Source organism: Eptesicus fuscus, chromosome 22, assembly GCF_027574615.1.
Source record: "Eptesicus fuscus isolate TK198812 chromosome 22, DD_ASM_mEF_20220401, whole genome shotgun sequence".
NCBI classification, from domain to species: domain Eukaryota; kingdom Metazoa; phylum Chordata; class Mammalia; order Chiroptera; family Vespertilionidae; genus Eptesicus; species Eptesicus fuscus.
The window spans coordinates 43,477,228-43,487,916 of NC_072494.1; the positions used below are offsets into that span (position 1 = coordinate 43,477,228).

At 39.3% G+C, this 10,689-nt stretch overlaps 1 long non-coding RNA gene across 1 annotated transcript; it reads left to right on the forward strand.

The window, feature by feature from the left end:
• The first annotated feature begins 1,513 nt into the window (after positions 1-1,513).
• Positions 1,514-6,104, forward strand: LOC129147926 (uncharacterized). Its single transcript, XR_008555147.1, has 3 exons — positions 1,514-1,555; positions 2,303-2,368; positions 4,936-6,104. It is a non-coding gene; the product is annotated as an uncharacterized LOC129147926 (long non-coding RNA).
• The last annotated feature ends 4,585 nt before the right edge of the window (positions 6,105-10,689 follow it).

The window sequence follows — 10,689 nt, forward strand, 5'->3', positions numbered from 1 at the left end:
GCTAAGTGAAATAAGCCGAAGGGAGAAAGGCAAATATCATATGAGCTCACTTATTTGTGAAATCTAATGAACAAAAGGAATTGTCCAGCAAAATAAGTCCGGGAGCAGGGAAGCATGGGACAGACTGACAGACCTCTATGTGGGATTGGGGGACAAGAAGAGATAAACCACAAACGTATATACTTGTATGCATAGCCCATGGACACAGGCAATAGAGTGGTAAAGACCTGGGGAGATGGAGGCGTTGGGAGGAGGGGGAAAAAGGAGGAGAAAATAGGAGATATCTGTAATACTATCAAAAAATATATTTACAAAACAAACAAACAGTTAAATGGCCTTGAAGACCTAAAATTTTACTACGTTGTTATTTGTGATTCTCAGAATAAGATCTTAACTGAAGTTGTGCTTCAGACAATAGTTAGCTCACCTAAAATCCAAAGAGGAACCAATCTAATGTGTGTAAAGTTGGTAACCAGCACAAGAGAAAAAAGGGGAGTTGTTTTATTCTGACTTTTTACTTTAAAAAAGGAGTGAAACAAGGCGTTTCAAGGTCACTAACATGTCCTGAGAGCTGCAGAAAACAGAACTCTGTGAGGATCTCTGTTGTGATTACTCTATTGGTCCAGTGTTTGCATCCTGCTGTTCTTTGTCTTGGCATGAGCAAAGGAAGACGATGTAAGAGAGAAAATATCTTTATTTGGGGTGTGTCACAGAATGAGGTCACTGCCAACTGGACTTCGGTTTCCTTTCTTCACGCAGAGAACAGTTTAAGTATCTCAAATCACTTTGGTGTATTTAGTTGCCTATAGGTATAACTTATGTTGAAGCAAAAACAGTGTAGCATTTTAGATCCTTGGGAAATACACAAGGCTTGGATTACTAAATGTCATATATAGGTGTTTGTGAGGTGAGAAAGAGAAGAGTCATTGAGTTAGCAATTGGTTCCTAAGTGTTAAGAGCATTACTTTGCTAATGTTTTAAAAACATTTTTCCTCCACAGAAATTCCTACAACTACTCAGAAACCCACCACAGTAGATGTTCCAGCTACAAAGTCCCCGTCAGCTCCTCCAAAACCCTCCACAGTAGATGTTCCAGCTACAAAGTCCCCGTCAGCTCCTCCGAAACCCTCCACAGTAGATGTTCCAGGTACAGAGTCCCCGTCAACTCCTCCGAAACCCTCCACAGTAGATGTTCCAGGTACAGAGTCCCCGTCAGCTCCTCCGAAACCCTCCACAGTAGATGTTCCAGGTACAGAGTCCCCGTCAGCTCCTCCAAAACCCTCCACAGTAGATGTTCCAGGTACAGAGTCCCCGTCAGCTCCTCCGAAACCCTCCACAGTAGATGTTCCAGCCACAAAATCCCCGTCAGCTCCTCCGAAACCCTCCACAGTAGATGTTCCAGCCACAAAATCCCCGTCAGCTCCTCCGAAACCCTCCACAGTAGATGTTCCAGCCACAAAATCCCCGTCAGCTCCTCCGAAACCCTCCACAGTAGATGTTCCAGGTACAGAGTCCCCGTCAGCTCCTCCGAAACCCTCCACAGTAGATGTTCCAGGTACAGAGTCCCCATCAGCTCCTCCGAAACCCTCCACAGTAGATGTTCCAGCTACAAAGTCCCCGTCAGCTCCTCCGAAACCCTCCACAGTAGATGTTCCAGCTACAAAGTCCCCGTCAGCTCCTCCGAAACCCTCCACAGTAGATGTTCCAGCTACAAAGTCCCTGTCAGCTCCTCCGAAACCCTCCACAGTAGATGTTCCAGCTACAAAGTCCCTGTCAGCTCCTCCGAAACCCTCCACAGTAGATGTTCCAGCTACAAAGTCCCTGTCAGCTCCTCCGAAACCCTCCACAGTAGATGTTCCAGCTACAAAGTCCCTGTCAGCTCCTCCGAAACCCACCACAGTAGATGTTCCAGCTACAAAGTCCCTGTCAGCTCCTCAGAATCTCACTACAAGAAGTTCTTCAACTACAAAAGCCCTACTAATTCCTCAGAAAGCCACTTTACCTCTTCTAGCTATGGATGCCCCACCAACTTCTCAGAAACCTATCACAGCCAGGGATTCAGCCACAATGGCCAAAACATCTGTCTCAAAGGCTCTATCTACAGAGAGCCAACTAACAGTCCAGACTCTCCTCATGACAAATTCTTCTGCTACACGAGCCACACCAAAACCCCAGAGCTTCACAACAGCAAAAGCTTCATATGCACAGAGCCTTCCAGTAACACAAACATTCTCTGCTGTGCACGCCCCAGTGACTAAGGGTCTCCATTCAACCCAAAGATTGACCTCTGCTCACATTGCAGCAACACAGAATCAAGCTGTTTCCACAACACACAGCCCCTCTAAAGGAAGTGGACTCCTTACAGCAGGTGAGCTGACTGCTCAGGTTCCAGAGTATGCGTCGATCTAATGTGCAATGGTGGAAAATGTCAACTTGACCAGGATTATGTAATTAAACAATCTGGGATTTGCTGTAGTCAGAGTTGTTTGCATACTAATGTTTTGGACTTTCTTCAGAGGCAGAGTTGGATTGTGGTAGGGCAAATCTTTAAAAAAGGAAACATTTTGTAATAATATAGGAAAAGGTGTGGCCCCATAAAAAAACAATGCTAACTTAAGGTTGGTGAAAAAATTCTGTTTTCTATATTAGCTTTAGGGAGTTGTTGAATTTTTCAAGACTCTTCAAAGAACCAAATATATGCCATCCTTGAAGTTGATTTCTGGGTCTGGTTCATTGACAGAGACCCATCCCTCAAGCATGCTAAAAGATCTCTCCAGATTCCCTAGAATTGCTAATTTGGTAAAGCACCTCAGTATCTTCTAAGTAATTGAAAACATAGTTATTTGAAATAGTTCATATTAATGCAGGGCTCCTTAAGTAAAGGCACTGGAAGTAGAATGTGCTATAGATTTTAGAACTACCTGTTGAGTGACTACATGAAACCCATCTTCCTAATTAATGCTGCTTCGGACCACTGGGATGTCTTCTTGTCCCACATCTTGCCTAATAGACAGCCATTTTTATACACATTCTTCTCCAATAGGAATACCTATTTAGTTTTATTTTATTTTTATATTATTCCTTGGAAAATCTCAATAGAACTGAACCAGGAGATACGTTTACAAAACATTATTTTAACATTTTTATTAAAGTAACGGCCCATGCAGAAAACATACATGTGTGGTTTAATAGCTTCTTTAAAAAATTAAATTTATTGAGGTGACATTGTTTAATAGGATCATATAGGTTTCAGGTGTGGATTTCTGTTACATGATCTGTGTATTTCACTGTGTGCCCACCACCCAAAGTCAAATCACATACCATCATCATATATTAGGCTCCCTTCACTCCACCCCACACCCTTTGATCTGGCAACCACCACACTGCTGTTTGTGTGCATGAGTATCAGATTTATATCCCACATATGAGTGAAATCATATGGTACTTAGTTTTTTCTGCCTGACTTATTTCACTTAGCACAGTATTCTCAAGATTCATGCATGTCATCATAAATGGCAGTATTTCATTTTTTTTTTATGGCTTAGTAGTGTTCCATTGTGTATATGTAACACATCTTCTTTATTCAGTCCGCTATCACAGGACACAATGGCTATCTCTATGACTTGCCCACTGTGAATAATGTTGCAATGAATATAGGGGTGCATACATGTTTTCGAGTTTTGGGGGTATATACCCAGGAGAAGGATTGCTGGGTCATATGGCAGCTCTAGTCTTAATTTTTTGAGGAACTGCCATTCTGTTTTCCATAGTGTCTGTACCATCTACATTCCCACCAGCAGTGGATGAGGGTTCCCTTTTCCCACAGCCTCTCCAGCACTTGTTGTTACTTGTCTTGTTGGTAATGGCCACTCTAACAGGTGTGAGGTGGCATCGCATTGTAGTTGTGATTTGCGTTTCTCTCATGGCCAGTGAGGTGGGACACATTTTCACACATCTGTTGGCTGTTTGTAGATTTTCTTACAAGAGGTGTCCGTTCAGATCCTCTGCCCATTTTTTAATTGTTTGTTTGTTTGTTTGTTTGGTGTTGAGTTTTATGGGTTTTTTCTACATCTCATATATTAAGCCTTGATTGGAGTTACTGTTTGCAAATACCTCCCATCTGGTTGGCTGCCTCTTTGTTTTGCTGTCTTTTTTTGTTTGTTTCTTGGTTTTTGTTTTTGTTTTTGTTTTTTTGCTGTGCAGAAGCTTTTTAGTTTAATGTAGTCCCATTCATTTATTTTTACATTTACTTCCATAGTCTTTGGGGTCAAGTTCATAAAATGTTCTCTGCGACCAAGGTCCATAAGTTTGGTACCTATGTTTTCTTCTATGTAATTTATTGCTTCAGATCTTATATTTAGTTATGTGATCCATTTTAAATTAATTTTTTAACATGGGGACAAACTATAATCCAGTTTCACTCTTTTGCATGTGCCTTCCAATTTTCCCAGGCCATTTATTGAAGAGAGCAATGTATTAATCATTACCAATATATTTATTTGAAAGTAATTTTTGCAGTGCCTCACTTGTATTCATTGAAAGGTTTAAATAAGGTGATATAGTAATTCAAGTTTTGATAACATCTGCTGAAAAAACTTCATAGGATCAGATCAGTAGTTACTATTTAAGCTTTTGAACTTGTTTCTTGTCATCAAATCATATGACCAAATTAACATGGTGTTTGTTTCGATATTCAGTAACTCTTTATCATGTTTACTGTTCATAATGTTAACTTGCTGAATAGATATAGGGACTGGTGTGTATTTTATTTGATTGTTCATAATGTGTAATTGTTTTCATAAATTTATTTATAATTATTTATTTTAGTTATGGAAATCTGAGTTACTTTTGGACTTTCAAGTACAGTTTATATATATTAAAATTTGTAGCAAATAAATGACGTTAGTAATCTTTTTTAATTTTCTTCTTCTTTAGGGGTGACCATCATTGCATCTGGTAAGTCTGACTCCTTGGCACTTAAAAGAAATTGTCATCACTGTAGTAGGTACAGTCCATGTTACTGGGAGAGAATATTGTCATATAACTGTCTTAGGCATACTGTTAAAAGGCTGTGTACAAGGATGCCAAAGAGAAAACAGGTAAATGTATTTTATTATCATGTTTTGTGGACACCATTATGTACTTGGTATGTTTCTAAGTACTATTTCCAACCATGTCCTTGTTCCAAAGTAATATTAGGACACTTCAAATCATTGGGCCAAGCAATCAAGTATTATTACATGCCTGTTGTTTTAAGGCATCATTCTAGGGGCCGAAGAATGACAAGAAAAGATAGTTAATAATACAGTTTCTATCCTCAAGTATTTTACAGTTAATCAGAAAGGACTTCTTGGGGTTTTTTTCATCTTTATGGTTGAAAGTATTACATATGTTCCCCTCCCCCCCGCACCTCTTCAAGAAATTACTTCTTGACCATTTCTAGCTTTCTGTCCTACCCTCAAATAAAACGAAGAGTGCTACCTTTGATTACATGCTCTTTTTTTCCCCTTCCCTATCAGTGATTGAAAGCAAAATTATTTTTAAAATATTCTGTTGCTTTAGGCATGAGGCCAAAAACATCTATCTGTGTTGCAATTTATTTTTGCATTTGGTCCATTCCTTTATATATTAACAATAAGATTAATAACTTCCAAAGAAGATGCTAAGAGAAATGTTGATTAAGAAGCAATACAGTTAAACTTGCATATTGATAGGTAACATTCAATAGAAAATACACTTGTAAAAAAGTGTATATTTTAAAATTATGTCCTTATTATCTGGAGTCTTCTGTCTTATGTATGTATGAATTAGCCAAGGGACTATAAAGCTGAAAAGAGGTATTGTGAAATTATTTTTTTTAATTATTTATGATAGTTCTTTTATATTTTGAATAAATGTATCCTAAAGTTTAAAACTAAAAGATTTGTTTTGAAAGATTCTGTCAGAATTCAATTTGTTTATTTTATATTTTAAATAGAAATAAAATGTATTATAAATGAATATGTCATGATTTCATGATTTAATGTTGACAAACAGTGATGTGTTTAATAGATGAGGTGTTTTTCACCTGCTCAGTGTTGTTCAATAAAGATTTGAAATGCTTATTATTTTCTTTTGAAATTCCTCAAATATATATTATGTGATTTCCCAGAAAGCTTTTTATAAGGTTAGTTGTAATTCTAAATTATCCTCAAAAACAAAGAGGCATTTCTTCTCTTTTAAATCAGACATATAGTAATATTTTTATTTTGATCCTATATTTGTAAAATATAAACCTGAAAAAAATTTATTTAGAGTGACATTTTTTTTAAATCCTGTTTTTCTTACTTTTCATTTGCAGTTGACATATAATATTATATTAGTTTCAGGTATTCAACCAGTAATTAGACATTATATAACTTACTAAGTGATCACCTTGATAAATCTAGTACTCATCTGACAACCTACATAGTTATTACAGTATTATTGACTTTATTGACTATTCTGTAACTACCAATTTATACTTTTCAATCACATCACCTTTTTATCCATTTCTTCAAACACCCCTCCTCCCATCTGGCAACTATCAAAATGTTCTCTGTATCTATGAGTCTGTTTCTGTTCTGCTTGTTCATTTGTTTAGTTTTTTAGATTCTATATATAAGTGAAATCATATGGCATCCGTCTTCCTTTGACTCATTTCACTCAGCACAATGGCAAGATCTCATTCTTTTATATGGCTGAGTCATATTCCACTTCTTTAGTTATTCATCTATTGATCAACACTTAGTTTGCTTGCACATCTTGGCTATCTAATCTAATAATAGACAAATATGCAAATTGACCATACCTCCGACACACTCACAAGCCACGCCCACAAGCCACGCCCACCATCCAATCAGAGCGAGTATGCAAATTAACCCAAACCAAGATGGCTACAGCCACAGAGAGCAAGGTTTCCTAGGTAACAGAGGAAGCCAAGCTTTCTGCCAGCTGTTGCAGGCCTAAGCCCCCACTCAAGCTACAAAGTTTCAATTATAGAAGGTAAACAAATTCAAACAAATGGCGGCAGAATGGAGCTTGAGAGAGCAGGTCAGGTTTGTCGTCGGCAACAGGGGAAGCAAAGCTTTCCGCACACCCTGGCTAGGCCCACCCGCTTAAGGCAACAAAGTTTCAATTATAACCCCAACAAAATGGCTTCGGGCCTCGGAGGGAGCCCCAGGCTTGGCTCTGCTCCAGGCTACAAAGTTTCAATTATAGAAGGAAAATAAATTCCAGATACCAGGGCCTCCGCTTGCGTTGCCAGGGGGCGTGGCCAGCCTGAAAACCACCACAGGCCCCTAGCTCAGGCCGCCCCACACCCCAAGGGGAACCCCACCTGATCCGGGACGCCCTTCAGGGCAAACCAGCTGGCCCCCACCCCTGTACCAGGCCTCTATCCTATCTAATAAAAGTAATATGCAGATTGATCATCACTGTAACACACAATATAGCTGCCCCCATGTGGTCAAAGATCCTGCCCCCATGTGGACACAAGATGGCCACCACAAGATGGCCAGCAGGAGAGGGCAGTTGGGAGGCACCGGCCTGCAAGGGAGGGCAGTTGAGAGGGACCAAGCCTGCAAGGGAGGGCAGTTGGAGGTGATCAACCCTTCAGGAGAGGGCAGTTAGGGGTGACCGGGCCGGCAGAAGAGGGAAGTTGGGGGCAAACAGGCTGGCAGCAGAGTGGTTAGGGGATGATCAGGCTGGCAGGCAGAAGCGGTTAGGGGCAATCAGGAAGGCAGGCAGGCAAGCAGTTGGGAGCCAGCAGTCCTGGATTGTGAGAGGGCAGTCAGACATCCCTTGAGGGGTCCCAGATTGGAGAGGGTATAGGCTGGGCTGAGGGACAACCCCCCTCCGTGCACGAATTTCGTGCACCGGGCCTCTAGTTGTAAATAATACTGTAATGAACAGATGGATGTATATGTCTTTTTTACTTAGTGTTTTGGGTTTCTTCGGATAAATATCCAGACATGGAATTACTGGGTCTTTCTTTGTTTATTTTTTGTTATATAACCTATGTTTTAAAATCTATTTTGCCTAGTATAATTATTGTTACCCCAGCTTTTTTGTTTGTTTGTTTCCATTTTTATAAAATATATTTTTTCTATCCCTTTACTTTCAGTCTGTCTACATCGTAAAGATCTTGTTTTGTTATCCATTCAGGCTTCATATGTCTTTTGATTGGGGCACTTAATCCATTTGCATTTAAAGTAATTGTTGATGGATATGTATTTATTGCCATTTTATTCTTTATATTTTTTTTATCTTTTTTCTTCTTAAAGAAAACCCTTTAAGAGTTCTTGTAATACGGGTTTGGTGGTGGGGAACTTCTTTAGCTTTTCTTGTTTGGGAAACTCATTATATATCCTTTGATTCTAAATGGTTGCTTTGCTGAGTAATCTTGTTGGTAGGTCCTTGCTTTTCATCACTTTGAACATTTCTTGCCAATATCTTCTGGCCTCGAAGTTTCTGCTGAGTAATCAGCTGACAGTATCATAGGAGTGACCTTGTAGATAACTAACTGCTTTTCTCTCTTTTTTAAAAAATATATTTTATTGATTTTTTACAGAGAGGAAGGGAGAGAGATAGAGAGTTAGAAACATCGATCAGCTGCCTCCTGTACACCCCCTACTGGGGATGTGCCCGCAACCAAGGTATATGCCCTTGACTGGAATCAAAACTGGGACCCTTGAGTCCACAGGCCGATGCTCTAACCACTGAGCTAAACCGGTTTCGGCTGCTTTTCTCTTGCTGCTTTTAAATTCTCTCTTTGTCCCTAACCTTTTGCATTTTATAGCTGTACTAGAGGCCCAGTGTACGAGATCGTGCACTGGTGGGGGGGAGGGGTCCCTCAGTCTGACCTGCACCCACTCGCAGTTCAGGAACCCTTGGGGGATGTCCGCCTGACGGCTTAGGCCTGCTTCCCCGAGGAGTCCTTAGCACTGCCTCTGCGCTCACCAGCCGTGAGCCCAGCTTCTGGCTGAGTGGAGCTCCCCCTGTGGGAGCACACTGACCACTAGGGGGCAGCTCCTGCATTAAGCACCTGCCCCCTGGTGGTCAGTGCGCATCATAGCAACTGGTCGTTCCGCTGTTTGGTCGATTTGCATATTAGGGTTTTATTATATAGGATAGTATTCCATTGTGTAAATGTACCACAGTTTTTTTTTATCCACTCATCTACTGATGGGCACTTGGGCTGTTTCCAGATATTAGCTATTGTAAGTTGTACTGCTATGAACATAGGGGTATATATAGTCTTTCTGATTGGTGTTTCAGGATTCTTAGGGTATATTCCTAGGAGTGGGATCACTGGGTCAGAGGGGAGTTCCATTTTGAATTTTCTGAGAAAACTCCATACTGTTTTCCACAGTGGCTGCACCAGTCTGCATTCCCACCAGCAGTGCACTAGGGTTCCCTTTTTATTGTGTCTTAACACCTGTCTACACATGACAAACTTAAATCCCATTATAAAGTGACTTCAATTATCTACTTGTCATTCAAAGTTAAGAAGTCAGATAATCATATAACTTTTCAGTGATCTTTTTGGTCTGGAAAGGAAAGTGTGTGGATTTTTCGTAACATTTTTTAAGAAATACAGAGGCACAGAAAATCCAGTGCTAATAGTAAGATCCTGTAGATGTTGCTGAGGAAGGTGTGTTGAAACCTGACTTATAAACCTGAAAATTGAAGGTTTACTCAAGCATATTCTTTTCTCTTTGGCAAAAGTCTCTTTCCAGTGTGACTTCACTTTTCCACAATTTCAATCCCTTTATTCTGCTACGTTACATGAGATTATAAGCAAGAACTGAATCTATCCACAACTTTCTTATATTTTGGAGCATAAGGAATACGTTTCTACTTTATTAGACGTAAGTGGGACCTCTTGAAGTGACTGGGTGAACCCATATTTCTTCAGAAAAGGAGACCAGTACCATTTCATTAACACAAGATCTCGTAGGTAGAATTCTGATTTGGATTTTTCAAAAATGAAGACAATACTCTGTTTATTGCTTCCGTTTGCTCATCTGCAAAAAATAATATCATTCGATATAATTTAATAAATATTTATAAGCACTTTCTACTCTTTTCCAAGCACTGTGCTAGTTATTGGAGCTGATCAAATGAGGTAACAGGTGGCAAACTGCTTTGCAACATTTTAACAGTGTAAAATGTTTACATCCAGGGACATTACTAAAACACTACTTTTTCTTGGAGAAAATCATTTTTAAAGTTAGGTAATTCTCAGAGCTCTTCAATTAATGACTAGGAACACTGGAATCACAATCATAATTTTATTAATAATCCATAGTTTCATTTATCCCAAGTTGCATAAATATTAAATTGATTCTGATTCACCTTTGGGATAGTTTTCTGTAGGTACCAAGTGGATTTTAACATCATAAATTATTGACATTATACCTTAAATTCTTTTCCTTCTTTCTAATTTGTGAGAGAATACTCCATTGTCAATTTATGAAGCAATCATTTATGTAGATTTGTTTCTCAAATTTCTGTATTTTGCTCTGGTATTTTGCTCATAGTTTCTTCTAGAATTACATATATGTACTAATTCAAGTTCTAGAAATAGGCTTTTACTTCCATCATCTAGCTATTTTGGATCGCTCTACATTTCTATATTCATTTATCATTCAAATTGAAAATGGAGGT